General features: G+C 52.6%; 1 protein-coding gene across 3 annotated transcripts in view; it reads right to left on the reverse strand.

Annotated features, from left to right (window-relative positions):
* ZHX3 (zinc fingers and homeoboxes 3) overlaps window positions 1-22,247 on the reverse strand; it is a 43,036-nt gene extending 20,789 nt beyond the window's left edge. Inside the window, exons 1-2 of one of the 3 annotated variants that reach the window (XM_057428936.1) lie at window positions 22,147-22,247; window positions 5,836-5,941 (exon numbers count right to left, since the gene is read on the reverse strand). The gene's annotated coding sequence lies outside the window, so the exon portion shown is untranslated. Of the gene's footprint in view, window positions 1-5,835; window positions 5,942-6,232; window positions 6,700-22,146 lie in introns of those variants that run through there. The other 2 variants (XM_057428935.1, XM_057428940.1) reach the window with 2 other exon arrangements.
* Window positions 22,248-22,672: the final 425 nt, after the last annotated feature.

Here is a 22,672-nt window from a genome sequence, read left to right on the forward strand (position 1 = left end):
ACACTTGCTGAGCCTCCCCCCAGAGCTCTGTGATCCTGCAAGAGACAACTCAGAAGGCGCTTGGAAGCTGCACGCTGTGTGATACACATGCGTGATCATACATAGGATGTGACCATATACATGCCTGCCCCAGCATACAGAGTGCCTTGAATGATTAAAACCCCCACAGCTTAGAGACTGGGGCTTTGGTGCTTGGGAAGGGCAGGACAGGGATGAAAGCAAAGCTGCTGTCCAAGAGGGATGCATTCCTCAGCTGCTGGGCCATGCCCCTTGCACAGGGGATACAAACATCATACAAGAGATATTCAGAGCAAAGCTGACAGCGCTGCCCCCAGGTTACACTCTGCTGCGTTGGTGAGCTCCTCCTCAACAGGCTGCACAAGTCACTGAACCCAGCTGCAGGACCAGGGGCAGACACAGGCATCTGTATTCTCATTAGTCCTGGGAAGCCAAACATTCCCCAGGAGCACTTTCACCAACGCACAAACACATCACAGCCCCATCTTCTGCCCCATCTCAAAGATGCTCATTTCCACCTGCTCAACCACAGCACTCCACACTGACTGGAGCTCTGTCACTGACATGGGGCAGGGGTCTCAGGTTCTCCCTGATCCAAAGGCTTATCCCATGGGAATAGCAAGGAGTCTCCACAGCACACTGTGGAAGCCAGAAAGCCTCATGACCCCCAGCTGTCTGCCTTTACAACTGGGAGGTTTCAGCATGTTTCAGGGATGCTGGGAAGCGTCTCTTGACATCTAGGAAGTGGTCAAAGGGGTGGTCAGCACTGCTACCCTCACTGGGAAGGAAGAACCAAAAGGGTGAGAAGTGAAACCATCTGCCCAAAGTGCATCACACCCCCGCTATGGAAAAGGGCACGGACTGCCTTCCCACTGCCAGACTCCTGGTTGGAAGGGAAATGCTCTCTGGTGTGCTCCAGAAAGGGAAATGAGGCACAGAGCAATTTTAAATAACTTGCCCAAGGTTACAGGAAGCTCACAGCAAAGCAAGTAACTGAACCCAGACTGAGCCCCAGTCACGGTACTTCATAGAACGGTTTGGGCTGGAGGGACCCTAAGGCTCATCCAGCTCCAACCCCTGCCATGGGCAGGGACCCCTTCCACTCGAGCAGCTTGCTCCAGGCCCCTGTGTCCAACCTGGCCTTGAACACTGCCAGGGATGGGGCAGCCACAGCTTCTCTGGGCACCCTGTGCCAGCGCCTCAGCACCCTCACAGGGAAGAGCTTCTGCCTAAGAGCTCAGCTCAGTCTCCCCTCTGGCAGGTTAAAGCCATTCCCCTTGGCCTGTCCCTACATCCCTTGTCCCAAGCCCCTCTCCAGCTTTCCTGCAGCCCCTTTAGGCACTGGAGCTGCTCTCAGGTCTCCCCTTCAGGAGCCCTCTCTTGTCCAGGCTGCCCCAGCCCAGCTCTCTCAGCCTGGCTCCAGAGCAGAGCTGCTCCAGCCCTCGCAGCATCTTTATCAGAGAACATCCTTTTAATGGGTCACCGTTAGCCAGAAACCCGCCCAGTTTGCATTCTAAAGCACTGCCAAGAGGTTCTGCTGAACTACATTGGCACAGAATTATTACAAGTTTCCTGCCCAAACTCAAAGGGTTATTTTGGAAATAAAATGACATGAGGCTTGCTCCACGGTTGGTGTTGCTGAGCAGACACCTCCCCAGTGCTGCACAGAGCTCAACTGCCAAGCGCTTGTAAGGCTCCAGGTCAAGCAGGGACATAAGAAGTTGTTTCTCCTCTGCAGTTAATGGCTTTGAGTTGAAGGGTGGCCTGCAGTGAATCAAAGTTCACCAGTTCCCAAGTTTCACGTTCCATTTGCATCTTCATTCATAAATACCTCTGCACGGAACAGAATACTGCAGCCTTAGCACTGGGCCATGCACCAAAAAGCCTTTCCCTTCGCATAAGGCCTCTCCTTGAGCATGGTGTTCATCAGTTTGTGTTGCTACAAAAACAACCAAATGGCCTTTATCCAGCTTTCATGGGCCATGGGCACAGTTCCTTTCCTTCCTAATGAAAACCTGCCTGCAGCATCCCTCAGCACTGGAGCCTTCCATACCTCAGGGTACCCTCACCACGCACAGCAGGCTGAAGGCATCTCAGTAGCATCCTGGCTGGGTGCTCCTGTGTGCCTGCAGTGTGGGGACACTGTCAGCAGTGACATCCCCCATGTACCCCAGTGCCTCCCTGGGGGGCCTCACCTCACTCACAGAGGAACAGCAGAGCCCAGGCTGCAGCATCCCCCCATGCCCCAGAGTGACTCCAGAAAGGGGAGAAGCTCTTGCAACTGGCAAACAGGAACAGCAAACCCAAACCCTTCTATAGACAGATGCAATTCTTCATGCAGAGTCAATCAGACCACATGCATGGCTATCGACAGCACTCAGATCACTTCCAGCTGATGACAAACAGTGAAAGTGTTGGGCAATAGGTGTGGAAAGGGCCATGCAGGATAGAATTTGCCTTTCACGCAATACAGTGTAGTGTGGGCTGAACTGGGGGGGAGTCAGTGCAGTCAGTGTAGGTCTAGCCAAGAAGTTTATGCAGTGTTTAAGCATCTGGGGGCCTCATCTTCCTGAGTACAAGCAATTTAATTTGTCACACACATGATATTGCATGAGTGCCCCAGGCAGCCAGGTCAGTCAGAAGAGTGCAAAGGGAGGGATGAGGGGAAGGGATGGAAGGGCATCAACAGAACAGTGTTTGAGGTGAAAGCTGGGGAGAGTTACACATACTGATTGGGAAGATAGGAGAATGAAAATGGGGGTAGAGCCCTGTGGTGAGACCCCAGAACAGCTCCACTGCTCCATGCTCAGGACTGTGGCTGCCTGCCTGGGGCATGGTGAGCACTGCTCAGTGCTCAGCCCAACCATCACCTTCCGAGGGAGCATCAGAAGCCACTGGCTCCATAGGGGCAGAGAAAAAAGGACAGAAAAGAGGGCATCAACAAGCAAACAATAAAAACAACCAAAAGGGAGAACTTCACCTCCAATAAGAGGAAAAAAACCCACTACCACCAAAAAAACCCAAACCCTAAGAAAGCCCAAGCACCTCTGAATTACATGGATAAGCACAGTTCTGCTGTCAAAGCCTCTGAGCAGGGAACGCTGTACTTTGTGCTCTGCTGCAGATTTGCAGGTAAACATTTGCTCCCAAGAAACATTTTTCTTCAGGTGGGGAAATGAAATACACCTTGTCCCCATCTCTTCCCTACTGGCTGCGCAGCTATTTGGTGGAATGGTTGGTGGCAGCAGTGAGGATGACAACCCTGCCCCAGCCCAGCTGGTTCTAAAGCTGCTCACTAGAAGACCTTTCTGCCACTCCTGAACACCCAATGCACATAAACCCTGGTGAGGAGAAGGCTCAGTGCTGCAGCTGGGACCCAAGGTTACATGCAGAGCACCCAGTGTTGTGAAAGCCTCACGTGCTTTCCACACCCCGGCTCCTGCCTTCACTAACAACACACCACTGATGGGGATGTACCCCTCAGCCTCTGCAGAACCACCTCCAGCAGTTACCAGCAACCACAGCTGATAACAAGAGCCCTACACACGGGGGCTGCAGGGGCGTGATATCAACTATAGCAAAAATTTGCTTGCCTTGACATCTTATTCCTGCTTCCTCACGTTGTGGGAGGGCCCAGGGGCCTCAGCCAAGCCAGCATCTGCCCTGTAAAGCTCAGGCTGGAGAAGTGCATTTGCACATGCGCGGCCATCTCTCTGTAGAGCCTGTCACCAGCAGCTCACGCCTTTACAAAATAAATAATTATTTATAGTATATTTATATATATATATATATATATATATTATATATATATTTATTATTTACATTATATTATTTTTATTAATTCATATTATAATATAATATATTTAGTTTAGGAATAAGTAATGGTCAGGTTTGTGGAGAGGAGGCGCAGCAGTGGGGCGGGAGGGCTACGGGGAGCTCCTGCACCAGTGCTGGAGCCAAGCCACCAGCCAGGCACCACAGACACTGGTGTCCCTGGGTGCTGAGCTCGGCCTCCCAGCAGCCCAAACACCCTGGTCACAGTGCTGTGCATGGAGCAGGACCTCTAAACCCCTGCAGGAACGGCTGTTAACCTGAACAGAATTCAGGTCTGAGATTGATTCATAGGAAGGATGAAATCAAGAGGTAAAAATAACACCTCTAACACACCAGTGACACCCCGAGCCCTCAATACAACACTCTATTTACAGGCCAGGAGCATTCCTCACTGCTCTTACCTTCATCTGAGTCAGTGGGTGCTTTGGAGGAGCCTGTCTGAAGGCAACAGCAGCCCAAGGAGCAGCCGAGCCCAAGAACTGGGACTGCAGGAGGAGAAGTTAAATCTCTGAAGAGAAAACTGAGCCCAGCTCACTGGGTTTTGGTCCAAAATTCAAGCGCTGAAAGTTGAAAACTGAAAACATTTCCTCCCCAAATGCACTAAATTCCTATTTTCCTATTTCAAAGCTTTCTACATGCTTCAGCATCCAAAACTGCGCTTCCCAAATGCACTGCAGGAATGGGGTGCTGTAAACAGTTTTACAAGGAAGGTTAACACACAGCATATTTTCCCCATTGCTTCAATACATCCTGCAAGCTTGGCAAGCAGGAAGTCTATTTAAACACAGAATTTATTATTATTTATTTATGATTTACTATTTATTGTTAATGAATTATTTACTATTTCTTACATATTATTCCTTATTTATTCATTATTTCAGCAAGCAGGAAAGAGTCTTTTAAAAATCTAAGGTGGGGAAGAATTAGCTCACCAAGACCATGAACAGGTTTGCTTTGCATTTTCAGCCCAAGAGGAGAGCAAGGCAGGAGATGCGCCTGCTGATGCACACAACAGCACCATCAGTTTAAAGCAAATGAACCGGGAGGGAGAGGGCATCAGAGGAGGGTGATGGGGAGAGAAAGCGGCCGAGGTCCTAAGAAGACACTGGAAAGCCTCCATGTGCCACACAGGACTATGACACACGCTGCTACAGAGCCATGAGTGGTCTCCGGTGCAAGCCCTTGAGTAATAAAGGACATGATTTCTGCAGATGCAATTCACAGGAATCCTTCCCACTCACCCAGTGACCCTCCACACAGAGCATCCTAATGCATCATCACCATCTTTCCATGGCAAATACCAAAGGATATGAAACTGAATTTCCTTCTCCCTTCTCTCCCTCCCAACAGAGCCTGACCCTGTTCACCAAGGCAGAGTGAAGCTACAACAGCTTTACCCTCTTCTTCCTACTGAATTCCCTGCCATGGTAACACAACCCAGGAGCAGCAACACTCACTGCCTTTGCAAGATCGCTGCCATGAGGGGTTTGAGGACCCACCTACTATGCCATTAATTGAGGCCAGCTCTCAGGAGGCCGAGGGTGCACATGGATCCCAGCACATCATGTGCTACACTAGGGTCCATCAGTTTATTCCTACCAATTTAACAGCCTGGATGTAGCCTGCACAACTGGAAATGTGTCAGGAAGCCTAGAGCAAACACAGAATCGTGCCATGGTTTGGGCTGGAAGGGACCTTAAAACTCATCCAGTTCCAACCCCCTGTCACATCCAGCCTGGCCTGGAATGTCTCCAGGGATGTTGCATAAATTGCTTCCTTCTTAGGGACACCTAGAGTAGAACCCCAGACCTGTACTCACCATGGGGCAGAGCAGGGCTCAAAGGTTAATGCAGCAAACCGCTGTATTAGCACTGATTTCAGGCATGGGGCTAGAACAGCCTTAATCCTGCAATCTCTGCCCAGGCTGCACAAGGAACATGGTCCATGGAGCACCCGGAGCCCGCGGTGGCGGCAGTGACCTACCTGCACGAGGGACCACATCCTCGGCCTGTCCTTCTCCAGCTCCTCTTCCACACTCCCAGGCATCTTTAAAGTGCGTCAGTTACCGCAGCTGCGCCGGGATTCAGGGCTGGAAGAAAGGACACACCACAAATCACTGCTGTGCCTCCAAAGGACGAGACCCTTGCTTAGGAAAGGACAGAAGTAAACCCAAACCACTGATCAGCTCTACGTGTCTCTCAGCTCATACTATTCACCCTGCCATGCTCCCACAGTGCATCCTCCCTGGAGCATCCCAAACCACACACCTTGAATATTCTTTTTGCCCACTCATTAAGCAAAAGACATCATTTATCAGAAGTTAACCAAGCTGGCCGAATTACCCACTGAATTGCTCCCCACCTGGTATAAAAGGACAAACCTCCTGGATACACCTCCCAGCTCCTGGTCCCACGAATGGAAACCTCCACTGGCCAAGGAAGTATTCAGAGCAGCAATCACAGCCCCTGAGCGACACCGCTGCAGCCGGGAGCTATACATAACCTGCAGCTCTGCTTGGAGCTGGGGGCTGCTTCTCTGCCCTTCATTTTCCTCTGCTGCCATCCAGTCCCCATTCCCTCATCCCGGAGAAGCAGCAGAGCCAGCCCCGAGGCATTTCATAATGCTAACCTTAACCACCAAAATGAATAACCAGCCAAGTGGATTTCTGGGATGAAGTTCAGAGCAGGGGAGAAAACAGCCCACTGGAAAACAAAGTCACCCTGGGAAAAGGTGAGCCAGAGAGTGAAAAACAGGAAAACGGGGTCGTGATTCCTCAGGAAAGGAAAACTTGCACTTGTTTGCTGCAAGCACGGCCAGCGACAGGTTCTGCTCCCCCAGCAGCACGTCCCAAGTGTCTGTGCTGCAGCCAGCACAAGTGCTCTTGTCCCCTAAGGTTCCCTCCTGCTGCTGTGCTGCAGAGGCTGGATCCTGCTCGCCATACCCTGCACACAACCAGCGAGTCCATTCGGTTCAAGTAAGTAACTTAAGAGATGGGAGAGCTCACAGAATCACCAGCACCGCTCAGCCCCTCCAAACCCCTGCAGGCACGAGGCTCCCACTCTGCCTGTACCCACACAGACCAAACCCCAGGGGATGAGAAAGAATAGAGGGGGGAGAAAAGGCAAAGGAACCGGGGGAGCGTTGAAGGATGTGCAAAGGTTTTCCCTCACTCAGGTGCCCCCACGCTCCCTGCTGCAGAGCCACTTGGGCAAAGCTCCCCCAGACCCACAGCACCGGCTGCTGCATGGCGTGTGCTGCATCCTGACTGCTGCACGGTATCTTCCCAGTTTAACTGACGGGAAACACAGCGAGCACAAAGCTGGGGAGAACTCAGACCCGAGTGTGGCAAATCCCAAGAAGAAAAGCTTCCAATGCCTGCTCGATGCCACAGCTTGTCCGTTTTCCTTGCTTTGCTTTTTTTCCTCCCCTGAACTGAAGGAAAGGCTTATTCTGAACCAATGGGGTTTCAACACACTTGGAAAGATCCCAGTGATGAATGCCTGGACCTTGACATAACAGGTGACAACGCTTCCTGTGCCAAAAAAAGTTTAACATATAATAAGAAACAAATATCAGACTGCTGATGGAGTGGGTTTTTATTCCAGCAGTTTGTGTAAATGTCCTGCAATGACTTACACAACACCAGCACCAAGCAGTGCTAACAGCACGGCCCCAGCTGCTTGTCTGCCATTCTCCCTCCACCACCTCTCCCTGCATTGTATGAGCTCTCTCTGCTATGGTAGGTTTAACATCATTGATATGGTTGAATCCTTTAAGGATTGAATCCTTTAAGGTTCAACCTTAGACCTTAAAGGTCAAATCATAGAATAGTTAGGGTTGGAAAGGACCTTAAGATCATCTTTTAAGGAGGCTTTACCAAACAAGACTGTGATTCTTGGAGTACCTAAACTTCCTTCAGGTATTAAAATCCCAGCATCTGAGAGCCACGATACACTCAGGTCCCGTCTCCCCATTCCCACTGCCTGCCAGGCCACCCATCGTCTTTACCATCCCTCTGCCATCCTCCCCACATCTTAGGGTTTCCTCAGGCTCGAGCCTGCAAACAGTTCCAGACCAGAGAATACATTCCCCAAGTATCAGACTTGACGCAGAGAAAAGGCATCCTCAGGTTAAAGCCTTGATGCCTGATCCAGCTGGGACAGCAGGCTCGGCAGGAGGAATGCCGTCCTGCCAGCAGCATCCCTGTGCAGGGACACACTGAGGGCCTGGGCATTTGAAAGTCAAAACCACTGCAAGGCCTCAAGAACAGAGATTATTCTGTTTCCCTTTCACCTGGCAGCCCCAGCTCAGATTGATTTCTGTTTTCATGGCTGTTTGTTCTCTTCTTGCGCTCTTTTGGGTTTGTTTTTATGACATGTCTGGAAAGGGAACAAGGCTGCCCCAGAACAAAGCCTCCTCGCAGAGCAAAGCCTGGTTCAACCTGATACTCCCAGAAGCAGACAAGGCAGCCCCATCCTGGCTCTCAGCACCCTGCCCTGTGGAGGCTGGGCTGAGGGAGAGCCAAGTGATACGGAAAAGACAAAAAGCACTGCCCTGCCCGCTGGTCCCCAAAGGGGATGCTCTTGGGGCTGCTTCACCTTTTCTTGCTGTTCCCAGGACTGGGAAATAGCTCAGCCATGGAGGTGCTCTGCCAGACACCAGCTTTGGCAGTGATGAGCACCTTCCTGTGGAGCCCACCTGGACCTTCCTGTCACCCATGGGACCTTCTGCACCAAAAGCCAAGAACATGGCAAGGGTTCCTCACCGTGCTCTGTGTCTCAACACCCACAACAGAACAAGTCTGGTCCTTCCCTTCAGTCAGAATCAGTCCAGTTTACAACAGCTCTGATCCAGCAGCTCTCATGGATGGGCTTGAAGTTGGAGCAGGTCCAGAGGAGGCCACAAGCATGATCAGGGGCTAGAGCAGCATGCTCTGGAGACAGGCTGAGAACACTGGGGCTGCTCAGCCGGGAGAAGAGAAGCTGGAGATCTCAGAGCAGCTTCCAGTGTCTGAAGGAGGCTACAAGGATGCTGGAGAGGGACTCTTCATCAGGGACTGTAGTGATAGGACAAGGAGTGATGGGTTCAAACTGAAGCAGGGGAAGTTCAGGCTGGAGATAAGGTACAAGTTCTTTATTGTGAGGGTGCTGAGGCGCTGGCACAGGGTGCCCAGAGAAGCTGTGGCTGCCCCATCCCTGGCAGTGTTCAAGGCCAGGTTGGACACAGGGGCTTGGAGCAAGCTGCTCTAGTGGAAGGGGTCCCTGCCCGTGGCAGGGGTTGGAGCTGGATGAGCTTTGAGGTCCCTTCTAACACAAACCAGGCTGGGATTCTATGATTAAAGAGGTTTATTATATCAAGCAAGGAACTAAAAGCTGATTTAAACCTTGAGACCAGAGTTGATTTCTGTGGACTTAACAGAAGAGGTGACATGCAGTGAACACTGATGTGCAGAACGAAGAACTCACCCCTTTATCTGGCCTTAGGTGGTGCACCAAGAGTGTGTGTGGAGCCCCATGGGATCTCCCGAGAGCACAGCAGAGACCGTCCTGCCCCGCGGCTCCGCTGGGTGTGGGAAGCGAGTTAAAATAGTTCCCATTCCCAAGGTACAATTAAAGGATGGACAAGTGGCCATTTAGGATCTCTAAAATGGCTGTTTCTGTTTCTCCAGTGCTTACAAAGAGCCAGGAACTTGCCTTTACTGATACTTCTTTAAAGAGCAGTGGCTGGACTAAAGGCAACGCTCACTCCCCTTTCTCTATCTCTTCCAACTCAAGCTCCAGTGTTCTGGAAAGGCTGTACCATCAAGAGGCAAGTCATGCAATTTAACATCCACAGCATTCCATTTTAGAATTAAAGAGCCTAAAACAGTTCTAGCCAACATCTGCCTTTGCAGAGGGGCAAGCAAGCTCATAGCATCTTTAATCCCTACAGTCTTTTTAAGTGACTGAAAATTGAAGCCCTAGAACATCATTTGTCATCTCTTGCTTATTCCAGACTGAAACAACCCTTCCGAGCCTCACCACTCCGTGCCAGTGCTGTAGGAAGGGAGCACAGGAAAGCACCGAGACAATTCCCACTTGCAGGAGGATAAACTGCACCTTCATCATGAGAAAATCACCACCAAGAAATATTCTAAAGACATTTCCAAGCCATTTTCACCTTCCAGCAGCTCCACAAGCTCCTCAGACTATCACATCCCGTTGTTACTATTGCCCAATATTGAATCTGAACTTTTTTCCCTACAATTTTAGGAACCACACCTCCTGCCCTATCCCCTGAGAATGCAGAAAGCAACCACCCCCCACCCTTTTATGCACCCCAAGACAGACATAGATAGATAGATAGATAGATAGATAGATAGATAGATAGATAGATAGATAGATAATTTTCTCTCCTCTCATCGAGAGCCAACAACTCAGGTTTGCTGAGTGGTTTCTGGACCTTCAGCAAACTCGTTACAACTCCCTGGACCTCCTCCAGAAGAGGACACCTTCCCAGCCTGCTGCACTACACCCCTATCCTACTCCAGGATCCTTATTTTCAGCTAAGGAGAGATGAAGTTTATGCTCAGTCTCCAAGAACTTGCAAGCAGATGGAGCCATGGTCCAAGTCACATCTACCTTCAGTCATTTTTTTCCCATCCAAACGAAAAGGAATTCTGGAATATTTTCATGAAGCTGCAAATTCCCATTGCAGTTTTATGCACTTTCAATCGTATTCAGCTGCACGTTGAATGAGGCACACACAGCACCCAGCATTACAGCTCCCACAGGCAAACCACAGCCAGCTTCTCGCTCCAGGAAACGGGAACATGGGAGCAGACTCCCACTCCTCTCATTTTTATTCCGCTGCCCACAAGGATGCTCTGAGGACCATGGGAACACAGACATCTACATTTCACTGCTCCTTGAGAGCAGGAACCATCCCTTGGTGCATGCTGGGGCGCGCTGACCATGCGGGTGATTACCCGGAGCACCGCTTCCCCTGCACCCCAGAACCCCAACCCGACAGCAGGACGTGGGAAGCTCCTGCACTGCCGGGAGGGTTCTGCATCGCTGGCTGCAGCTCCTGCTGTGAGCGGGGATATTCTGGGATGGGGAACTCTGTCAGCCCCTGGATCTGCTCTCCATGCCGAGTAACCTACGTGAACAGTCAATACGTTCAGTAACAGATCTGAGCAGGTTCTCTGCCAAGATCTCCAGCCTCATTCCATTACTGCTCCCAGTTATGGGAGCAAGGGGACAACAAAAGCAAAAATACAGTGGTTTTGTTCCAAGAATATCCCCTTTTGGCCAAGAAGTGCCCCTGGAACAGGCAGCACTGCTCTTCACTCACGTATAAAGGAGCCTGTGAGCCACCAGTGACAATGCTGTAATACAAGTTATTAATAGGAGGGACTCATCGCTTACACCTCCTGCTCTTACACAGCTCAGCTAAAGTCAAAGGATCCTGGGTTTTGTCAGGGCCAGGACCTTGCAAACTCCACACTTAGCAAAGAAAACCCACACTGACAGGTTTCTCACACTGTCCGCAAGATCTCTTTAAGGTGCTTTGCCATTTAAACTGTCAGCTTGAAATCTAATCATCATAAAAAATGAATAAAATATTATGTGTGACATTCACCGGCTGCCAAATTCCCCTGTCAGTTTTTACAGGATTATAATCACACTCCTCTTTTAATGTTTCATTCTCTTGCGTCTGGGCCAAAGAGATGGGAGACAGAGTAAATGGGTATTTAAGAACAGTGTGTAATGAACCAAACCAAACCTGAAAATAGAGCAAAGTGCTGCACCTGCCCTCCTTGGTGAGGGGATGCTCAGCAAGAGCTTCTTGGTGTCAAGCAACATAGATTCATAGAGTCACAGATTGGTTTGTGTTGGAAAGGACCTTAAAGCTCATCCAGCTCCACCCCCTGCCACGGGCAGGGACACCTTCCACTAGAGCAGCTTGCTCCAAGCCCCTCAGTCTCCCCTGTTTCAGTTTGAACCCATCACCCCTTGTCCTATCGCTCCAGTCCCTGATGCAGAGTCCCTCCCCAGCATCCGGTCCCTCTCCTCTGCTGCTCACAGACCTGCAGCAGCCTGGTCTCCTCCCAGGCCCTCCTACGTGAGGTGGATCAGACACACGGACCCGTCTCTGCTCATCCCACCGCAGATGAGCCGTGTCTGCACAAGCTGCCAGCTGGGTCCCACGGCGGCACCTGCAGGGCCTGGCTGGGGACAGTGGCACAGAACAAGGATCTTAGCATTTCTTAGTCAGGACGTCAATGCCTTTCCCCCCCCAGAACCCCTGCCCGGAGCACAGCACTGCCCTTTCGCACAGACACAACAACAAACCTGCCTACAAATGAAAGTAAAAACTTACTCGCCCAAATTAACGGCAAGTTTTGCAGCATGAGCACAAGAAAAACACTGGGTTTGGGTTTTTCTAGTCCACCTCCAAGCCACTTTTACTGCAGGACAGTGCTCCTTTATACAGCATTCTTCTGAAAGCCCTGCTCCCCCCACCAGCTACTGTTACAAATGGTGATAAAAGCTGTATTCAAGCAGGGTTTGGCACACAAACAGCACCCAAACCAGTACTGCCAAAACCTCACCACTTCATCATCAGCTTTGATTGTCTGGAGAAAGCAAAAGATGCTCTTGCTGGGGCCATCAGGTAGGAGAAGTGTCAGCTCCTGGGGTGTGAGACCCTCACTTCTCATCACGGGGAAAAGGGGGGAAAAAGACACAGTTCTGGAGTAAATCTCTGCAGCCCAGTGCAGCGTGATCCAGGCTGTCAAGGATCAGTGGCCCAGCAGGAGAACCCTCCCATGGGTTATCACTTGATCCGGTCCAGCTTCAGAAGCACCAGGGTTGAGCCAGTCCTCACGGACACATGTGGGAGCGGGGCCATGGGCGTCCTGTGGGGCTGGAAGCAGGGCTCTGGAGCTGGGCTGAGCAGGGAACCTGTCCCCCCACGGACAGGGGTTGTGTCCGTGATCCAGCCACGTAACTCGGACCAGAAGGAAGCAGGAGGTCTCACTCTGCTCCCCCTCATCCCCACATAGAATCAACCAGGCTGGAAAAGCCCTTTAAGCTCATCTGGTCCAACCATTCCCAGCACTGCCAAGGCCACCACTAACCCATGGCACTGAGACCTCATCTCCACAGTGCGTGAACACTTGCAGGGACGGTGACTGCAGCCCTGCCCTGGGCAGCCTGTTCCAATGCCTGAGCACCCTTGGGGAAGGAATTGTTCCTCAGCTCCATCTAAACCTGCCCTGGTGCAGCTTGAGGCCGTTTCCTCTTGTCCCATCCCTTGTTCCTTGGAAGAGGAATAAGCATACCCCTGCCCTTGCCCCTGAGGTCTCTCCTCACCCCTTAGCACGTGCCAGAGCTCCGGAAGAGCCTCTGCAACAGCAGAAAGCTGTCCCTGTTATCCCACAGCATCAGCTAAGTCTCTGGAAGAAGGGCTGAGCCCACAAGTGCATAACACCTATAGGGTACCTCTACCCGCCCCAACACTGAACACAGCTCTTCTCTCCTGCTGCTTTCCTCCTGTGCCAGGAACAAACCGCAGCCAAACTGGATCCAGCAGCCACGGCACAAGGGAAAAGAAGCATCTCAGCAATGAATAGATTTCAGCTGGAATCTCCCAGGAGACAGGATTAAAATGAAGGGGGGAGAAATAAATAAACGGAGGAGAAAAGGATCAAGTTGCTGGTATCAGCCTCGAACACACTGCAGCGGCTCCCGGTCTGGATACCCGGAGATAACCTAACACAGGGTGGTAGGGGGAGGGTGCCCACATACCCCTCTGTGCCCAAGAATTCCTGTTTTCCAGGCTCTCCCTGTAACCACGAAGCTCTGGAGGTCTGTTTCACTTTAACAAGCCAAGATTTTCACTGAAGTCCCCGGTTCTGAGCGCTGGGCCCTGGTCAGACACCAGGAGGTGATGAGCTGCCACCAGCCAAACCCTTTGCAACCAGCTCATCTGGGCTCTGGATTTGGGAATTCTCACCAATGCATCTGGGAGGGGTTTCCCAAAAGGCAGAGCTCATCCGCACAGCTGTATGAAGCAGCAGCAGCAAGCACAGCTCTACAGTACTCTATAAATACATCACTATGCACCACGCGCACCAGGCCCAGCTCTAAGTCTGGTTCACTCATCAGCCACAGAAAATAGAACTATTCTCTGGTTTTCAGTGCGCTATTCCCAAGCTGATCCCCAGAACCTATGGAGCCACTGAGCTATAATTAGAGGTTCATTATAAAGGGTGTTTGGGACGCCTGTCAGCACAGAAGGACACTCTGTATTTAAGGTGCCCTCAGCACACGTAGCAGCCACAGGCTGTTTCTTGGCTTTCATCAAAAGCCAGCCACCTTGTTTACTCACCTCGAGTGACTTTCCTCCGTCTCTGCTTCTTTGCAAGAGAATCCATTTTAATGGCATTGGAAGAAAGCAAAGGAGACAAGGCCCCCAGTGAGATGGTTTCACTGAGATCCTGATCCAAAGCTCGTGATGCGATTACCAGCCGAATCTTGCTTTTCCCAAATGGCAACAAAACTGGATTGGGCGCAGGACGTGCGCATCCACCGCCTGGTTATTGCAGCACTGTTGACATTAGCTTTCATTTTTAGCTGAACATGAAGTGTGGAGGGGAAACAAAACAATACCATGCGTCTTTGAGCCCATCTCTAACATGGAGAAATATTCAAAGAGAACACATCATAAACCCTGCCAGTGATCACTGAAGCCCCAGGGCTGGCCTGACTTCTTGTATTCATCATAACCTCTGAAAACATCACTGTGTGCTGAGCCTTTGGGAGGGGAGGACCCAGGAGCCCCCACCAGGGATGATGCTCCTGGGACCTGGCTCCCTCCTGGCTCCCACACCATGGGGTGCTGAAATGGGGATCACCAGCTTCATGCCAGAGCCCATCACAGGCACCTCTGATTGCCCGAGTCTTGCCAATACCTCAACTGAAACACTGCTCCATCAAACACACCGGGATCTCTCACCTTTACAACACAGCATGATATGCTCATAGGAACGCTTGTAGGGCCAAGGTTTGAGCAGCCCATTCCCTGTATTTGTAAAGGCAGCAGTTTTAGGCCTCCAAGCACTGAGCCGTAGCACACCTTAGCAAATGCTGCTGGAATTAAGTTTAAACTGGAATGAAAAAGCATCTCTGAAGTGGTTCAACACCCGGCAGCAGCATCAGCTCTGCCCCGCTGCTGGAAAGGGAGTCCTGAGGGTGAGGTGGCCACAGCCAGGAGATGACCCAGGGCTGCTCTAGGAGGGGAAGACCACCACTGGGAGGTAAATCACCTCTGCTAATGCTGAATGTGAACACGGGTGTGTAATGACACCACTGCCAGGTGGAGCTCTGCAGGGGGACCCTCCTGGTGCTGTTGGACAGGACCCCAAGGAGGTACCAAGGCAGAGAGAGGATTTCTCTGACCACCCACCTCGGAGCCACAAAACAGCAGCAGACGAAGGCAGGGCAGAAACGGCCCCGGATCCCTGTGGCAAAACAGTACCCAGCTCCTGGATGTTCCTAAATCACCCCTTCCCCCATGCTGCTTTCCACCCATCCCTTCAAAGCACAGCACAGCATTTGGGAGCTGGATGGATGCACAATAAACACAGAAACTAATTTCACTATTAACGGCTTCCAGTGGACTTATTTTTGCATCCTGCAGCAAAGCACCACTGCAGGGGAATGTTTTATTCTCCCAGCACACTATTTACTGTCACACACCTACAGAAAATTATGGATATCTGACTTACCATTTCTATCCCCCCCCCCCAAAAAAAAACCCAAACAAGTGAAATGGAGCTTCTCAGTTGCAAAATTAGCAATACTTTGTGTGTGCAGTTCAGTTTCAAGCACATCCCTCCTCTCTGTTTTCTAATCCATGGAGAACAGCTTCCCTGCACACACCATTTCTCACTACACTGAGCTGGAGGGAAATTGAAGAGTTCCTCCCCACCCCGTCCTCTGTTTAATGGGAGCTGTGATTATTGAAATGAATTCGGGAAGCAGGCAGCATTCACCAATCAGCTCAGCAGTTCGGGGTTTCTTCATTTGCTGGTTACATGCTAATTATTGTACTGGTGGGATTATTTCCCATTCACATTTGGAATTCACAATGCAGTCGGGAATTGATTAAATTAGAAGAAAACAGACCAAAACCATAAAGAAATCAACCAGTGACATTTTTAATTCAACATCTTTTGCTTCCTTTTCTGAGTCTCACTTCTACAAAGACGTGACAAACTTGACCCCAGCAGCACAGATATGGAAGCATTCCTGAGTGCTTATGGGCAGAGCAGTGATGGCATCTCTAGAGCAGACATTTTGGGCACACAGTGCAACCCGTCCATGTTCAGCAGTACCTCTGCTGTTTATCCCATCCTTCGCTGCCTCTCACCAACCACCTCACTCCCTTTTCCATTCACTGGCATCTGTAATCAAGAAGGAAAACCTCCCCACGTGGGGGAAACAAGCCCCCATTCCCAAGCCCAGCACTCCAGCAATGCCAGAACACCTATGCTGGGACAGGAACTGGGGTTTGCCCGAGCAGTGAGCAGAGGTGGCAACGGCAGATGCAGCTCTGATGGACTTGGGTGGCTTCATCCTTGCCCCATAAGAGCGAGAGGGACAGCAACACCAGCTCACAACGCCTCACAAGGGACCACTCTCTCCGGCTATCAGGTCTACCCGCTGAGCACAGGTCCCCCCATGGACCCCCTCTTCTGAAGGTCCCCATCAGAGAGGCTCCTCCATGGAACTCAAACACTATCACCACCTCACGTCACCCGGGTGAGCCCATGGGCCAGTACTGCCAAGAGCAGGGCTTTGAGCACACAAGGGACACGGTGCTCACCTTGCAGCATGATTTATTTTGTGGTTACCCTGAATGCAAAGGCTCCTTCTCCCCCACCCGCTCAGCTCCAATCATCCCCTTGAAAACTACAATTAAAACCAAGCAAACAAACAAAAATCCCAACCAAACCCTCTCCTGGCTGCCAGAGAGGATCAAAGGAGAAGCATGAAAGCTTTAAAGTCCCTTTGAACAGCCCAGTGTCCCGCTCCCCACCCGCTGCTGGGCACCCACAGCCGCCCCGAGGCCTCCCCAGGTGACAAGAAAAGGGAACCTCCTGCAGCACCAAAGAGAGCCAAAACCACCCAGAAAACATGCGGGTATCCCCAGAGCAGGGAATAGGATTTAAAACCCCATCTAAAGGACATGCCTGATGAAGCAGTGGCATGGATGGAGCTTGGGAAGGGTAGGTCCAGGTGGGCACAGCAGGGACTATTGACAGGTTTTGCACAATTAATCCCCAGCACACAAAGGATCTCTTCCAAAGCACCTTCATTTCTAGAGCTTTTATAAGCACTCCCACGATGGCCAGCACCAGATTCCCAAATCTCCATTTTGGAAAACACTGCTCAGCACCACGAGTCAGTGCTGGGGGAGCAGCACACCACCACGACAAGTATCGACGATGGAGGGGCACCAAGCAGAAAGCAAAGGACCACAGACCTGCAGTGGTTGCTACATCACTCTCGGTCTCCATCCTCCTGCCTGCAAAGCAGCATGGCAATGCTAGACACTGGAGCAGGGAGCTCAAGCTGCTGTTTAAACATCTGCTGCACTTCCCAGTGCACACAGGACTGGAGCCCAACAGGCAGGTTATGGTCTTAATGAAATATCCACACTCATCCCATTGCTCCAAGTCCAGACCACAGGCCTGCTTCCCCTCTGCTAGTATGGCTGATGGGGTTTGTGCTCACATTTGGGGTGTTAAATGAGCTCTGCCTCTATAAAACAGAGACACTTGTCTTAAATCTCTTCTGACATGGAAATGATTCCCAGCAAAGAAAGAGCAAGCGGCATACGTTTCAGGAGAGGATCTTCTGAACCAGAGCCAGAAGGCACAACAGAGGCTGCAAGAGAAAACCCACTAACACAGGAGGATGAAATGGTCCTTTGTGCTGCTGGTACCCCAAGACAGGACCTGGGGGCACCGTCAAGAAGGTGTCCAGCCTTTGAAGCCTGCCCTGAGCACAAGCACGAGGTACCAGCCATGTGGTTGGATCCTTAATGCAGAAGTCCAAGACCCCAGTTCATTAAACATGCTACACATCACTAAGCATGAAAGACAACTTCATTTCAAACATCCTCTTAAAGTACATTCCAAGTACCCCAATGTGCTACAGCTACAACCCTTGCTACTCCTACACAGAGGAGATCTGGAGATGAAGTCTCAGGATCAATGATCCAAGCCCTCAAGTCTAATTTTGGACCTCTAAAATGAAACTCCTGATTTTTACCATTTTAAGAGTAGACAAGAAGCTTCAATCCCCCTTTGAGGACAAACATACAAATATGCTTAAAAAGAAACAAAGGAGGGAAAAACGAAATGATGACCCGCTCAAGTATTTGTGCAATACTGGCCTGACACCTTAGGGGAATAAATATTTGCCTGACCTGTTTCCAAAGGAGAAGTTGCTCTAAGTTCCATGAAACCCTCTTTATTTATCGAAGCAGGAGCAGAGCATGCGCAAGCATCCCACACTGAGCAGGACTCCAGGAACAGCCAGCTCCCTTCTCATGGGAACAAACCCATCCCCTTTATACCTCTGGGACACAAAAAGTCAGCCCAAAACCACCATCAAGAGACCTGTTCAGGAGAGGAAGAGTTAAAGGGACCGACACAGAGAGCAGAGAGCCCCTTGCCTTGCTGGAAGCCCCTTTCAGCTGATTCATCTGCCTCTTGCTTGCTGTTCAAACCTGTCCCACCCAGCTCTTCAGCACGGATGCTCTGCCAGCCAAATGCCAGAGCTCATTCCCCACCCTGCTGCTGGCATGGCCCTCTCAAGCATCTCTATTGAAAGAGAAAAACCCCCAGAGCTCTTCCCCTTGCCCTGAGCAACAAGCAGGGGAGTCCCATCACCCAGACTGGATTGGCTGAGCATTACTGGGCAGGAGCGCTTGGGTGGAGCGAGAATGGAAACTTTTGCAACCTTAACATCATGTATTTGATTTGGGTTTATTTTCCCCAAGCAAGTGCTAAAACATATGGTGGGGACTGGCTGGAGCAGGGAGAGCAGGCTCGCCTTCAGTAGGAGGAACATTATGAAAGCCATCACTGCAACTGGATGCCCAGTTTAGAAGCTTTCTGCTCCAATATAAAACTAAAAAGGAAACAACAGGAATAAGGAGTGGAGAGCACACAGATAAGCAGGGACCTCAGTTAAATGTCTGCATAGGAAAAGGAGAGGGCATCCTCACAGTGTCCCTCAGGAAGGGGAAGGAGAAACCACCAAGTCTCTGAAGGCCTAAGAACATCCTGCACACGGAGATGAGCCACGGCCTGGGGACAACCCAACCTCTCCTGCCCTACTCCTGTGCCATGTGTCATCACCAGCCTCTCCAGCCCCACTGCAGCCCACCACGGCTCCTCCAGCCACTGCCCTTCACACAAACTCGCTCCTTTCCCATTTCAAACACTGTTATTTAGCACATTTGTCAGGAAAAAAAGAGAGAAAACAAACAAACAAAGAAGGGGGGAAGTACAAGACACTTTTTTGTTCGCTTTTTAATTGGAACCATCACCCCTCTCCTACTCAACAAAGCAGAAAAGCCATCACAGCAGCAAGAGGGAGAGATGCTGCAAGCCTTCAGCACAAACACCATCAAGCAAGATCTTCTCCAAAGTAGCCTCCGTGGAAGGACTACACTCATGCCACTGGGAACACGTGCCCAAGTGACAAGCATCGTCATCCTGGGCTCCTGTTTAGTTAATGCAAAGAGAGAGGCACCTCAGAGTGACTGAGAGTCTGCATGGGACAAATCACGCTCCAGATGGATGAGCAGGGTGGGGGGATCTGGACTCGGCTCTGGGCTCCTGCTCTCCCAAGCCAATGCCTCCATTCTGGGCCATGCCAGCTCCCTACAGGAACAAGGGTGGCAATAACGTACACGAACCATGAGCAAACCAAAGGCCACTGAATCTCCTGCAGGGTTCATCAGTGCTCAAGATGCTGCCCCACGTCTGGAACTAGCAAGTGACACATGGATAAGATGGCCTCACATGGAGCAGCAGCTCCCTCACACCTGGCATCCCAGAGAAGGCTCCCATGGGAGCGAGCCAGGGCCGTGCCCTGCCAATGATGCTGCCTCCATATCCATCCCACCACACAAACAGGGAAAGGCTTGACAAGGGATAGACACAGATCCACATCCCGGGTTGGACCACAATCCCAAACTGTGGATGATTCCAGGAGCTACGAGACAAGCTGCTTTTACACAGTAACACCATAGTAACCAAGGGGGATGGTAAAGTTGCATACACAAGGGCACCACAGTTTTGGAAGGGGAGAAGAGGTGGTCTAAATAGAAGGAAAACCTTCCTGTGGGGAGAGGGGACACACAGGAGAACAAGAGCCATGCTCCCATTTAAATCTCGGACAGCAATTCCCACCTGGCTTGCCTTCTGCAGGCTTCCCTACTCTGGGCTGCCACATTCATCCCTGCATGTCCCCAGTGAAAGCCAGCAGCCCTATGGGGGTCTTATTGATGGAGATGTGCTCTAGGGCCTCAAACACACCTACTATGACTTTCTCACCATGGCAGGAACTGTGGGGGCTGAGCCGCCTCAGAGCCCAGTGCCATTCCCCAACCCAGCTACAACACAATGAACACAAGCTACAGATTCGGCTGCATCTGAAGCAAAACGCAACCAACAGCCTCCTCCTTCCCACCCCCACAGGTGGGTCAGGACTCCAGAAGTGTGTGGGCATCCCTGTGCTGCGAGTTACTGGGATTAGCCAAGAGGAAACAATGAACAGACTGGAACAGTCTGCTCCCTCTTCACAGTTACACCACCCGAGTTGTAAAATACATCAAGGTCACGGCCCCAACCTAGTTAATAGAAGTGATCATTAAATTGCTGTTTTCTTCTACGGCAAATAAAATGCTTCTCATCTTCTGGGTGGGTTTTTTTTTTCCCTACTCATCTTTTAAAGAGAAATCAGCTTAGAATAAGCTGTTGCACGTAACGGAGTAGACTTCTGGCTCCCTATCCGTGGAGGATCGTTCCTCAGGACTCTGTGACTGGGCTGGGGACTGCAGCTGGGTGGTGGTCAGGGAGAAGAGCAGCGAGAACCCCTGCGCAGGCCAGAGCCACCTTCCCATGCCAGGAGAGGTGAAAGCCAACAGCGGCCAGGCAGAGCTGCTCCTCAGGGAGCAGAAATGGGAAAACAGCTCAGGCAGGGCTTGCGTGCAGGTTTGTCCCAGGTACACAAGGAGCCCCATCACCACATCACCCATCACCTGCTTCTCCCCAGAAGTTTCCCATCTCGTAACCAGCATGGAGGAGGTCTCTTGGGAAAACCCCTCACGGCTCCAGTTCTGAGGACACAGACGAAGCACGTCCCGAACGCGGGGATGGAGTTCAGAGCCCTGGCCATGAGCTGAAGTCCCCCCTCCTCGGAGCCGCTGTCCGTCCAACCCAGGCTGTGCCCCAGGCGCGTCCCCGCTCCCCACACCGGACCCATGCCCCCGTTACCGGCAGGTCCCGGCTCCCCGGCGCCCGGCACAGGCCCGGCTGCTACCGCAGCGGCTGGCACGGCCAGGGCAGGACTTTATCAGGCCAGAGAGGTGCGAGATGAAACCACCGGCCCCGGCCAGGCGAGGGGGGCACCGGAGGGAAGCCGGGACAGATCGATCCCAGGCTCCTTCCCGGATCTGGCGTCGAGCCCCAGCTCCGACACCCGTCCCCTGGGCAGCCCCGGCCGCGGCACCCGGCAGCAGCGCCGCTCCCCCACCGGCTGAGCGAAGGGGACGATGCCGCCCGCGCCCGTCCCGGTGCGTCCTGAGGCCGGGCGCGTTAAACCCGACGGCAGCACCCACAGACCCACACCCGTGACAACCCCGACCGCCACCGAGCCGGGTCCCCGCAGCACGCAGGGCTGGGAAAGGGAATTTTCTCCCTCTGAAGACCCAGACTAAAGGAGAACCCAGCGCAGACGGCGCCGAGGGAGCGGCCGGCGGGTGCCGGCGCTCGGGCACAGCTCGCCCAGCGGAGGGGCCGCCCGGGCTCTGCTCATTCTCTTTCAGTGTAAACTGGTGAATAGCGGCGGACCCGATCGCGGCGCGGCGCAGGGCGACACGCGTGTCCCGACCCCCGGCGGGCGCCCGGAGCTGCGGGGTGCGGGATCGCCTCGCACCCGCCCGGGTCCGCGGTGCCGGGGCAGGTCCGGCGGGATAGGGACCGCGGCGGCTCGGCGCACTCACCCGCGACAGGTCCCCGGCTGGCTCGGTGCGGCGGAGGCCCCGGCCCCGGCGGCGAGCTCGGGGCGGGCGGGGCGGGCGGCGCTGTGGGGCCGGCGGGCGGGCGCCGCCGAGCACAGGCATCGGGAGGGGGGCGGGCGGGCGCGACACACACCGGCATCAGCCGGGACCCATCGCCGGGCGGGGAAAGGCGGGGCCTGACGTCACCTCACTGAGGCGGGGCGGGCCGCGCGCTTGCGCGCCAGTCAGCCGGGGCGGGCTTCGGGAGCGCGGGCTTCGGGAGCGCGGGCTTCGGGAGCGCGGGCTTCGGGAGCGCGGGCTTCGGGAGCGCGGGCTTCGGGAGCGCGGGCTTCGGGAGCGCGGGCTTCGGGAGCGCGGGCTTCGGGAGCGCGGGCTTCGGGAGCGCGGGCTTCGGGAGCGCGGGCTTCGGGAGCGCGGGCTTCGGGAGCGCGGGCTTCGGGAGCGCGGGCTTCGGGAGCGCGGGCTTCGGGAGCGCGGGCTTCGGGAGCGCGGGCTTCGGGAGCGCGCA

The sequence above is a fragment of the Pezoporus wallicus genome, unplaced genomic scaffold, assembly GCF_028554395.1.
Source record: "Pezoporus wallicus isolate ANWC-B61680 ecotype Strahan unplaced genomic scaffold, APGP_CSIRO_Pwel_v1 contig_8088, whole genome shotgun sequence".
NCBI classification, from domain to species: Eukaryota; Metazoa; Chordata; class Aves; order Psittaciformes; family Psittacidae; genus Pezoporus; species Pezoporus wallicus.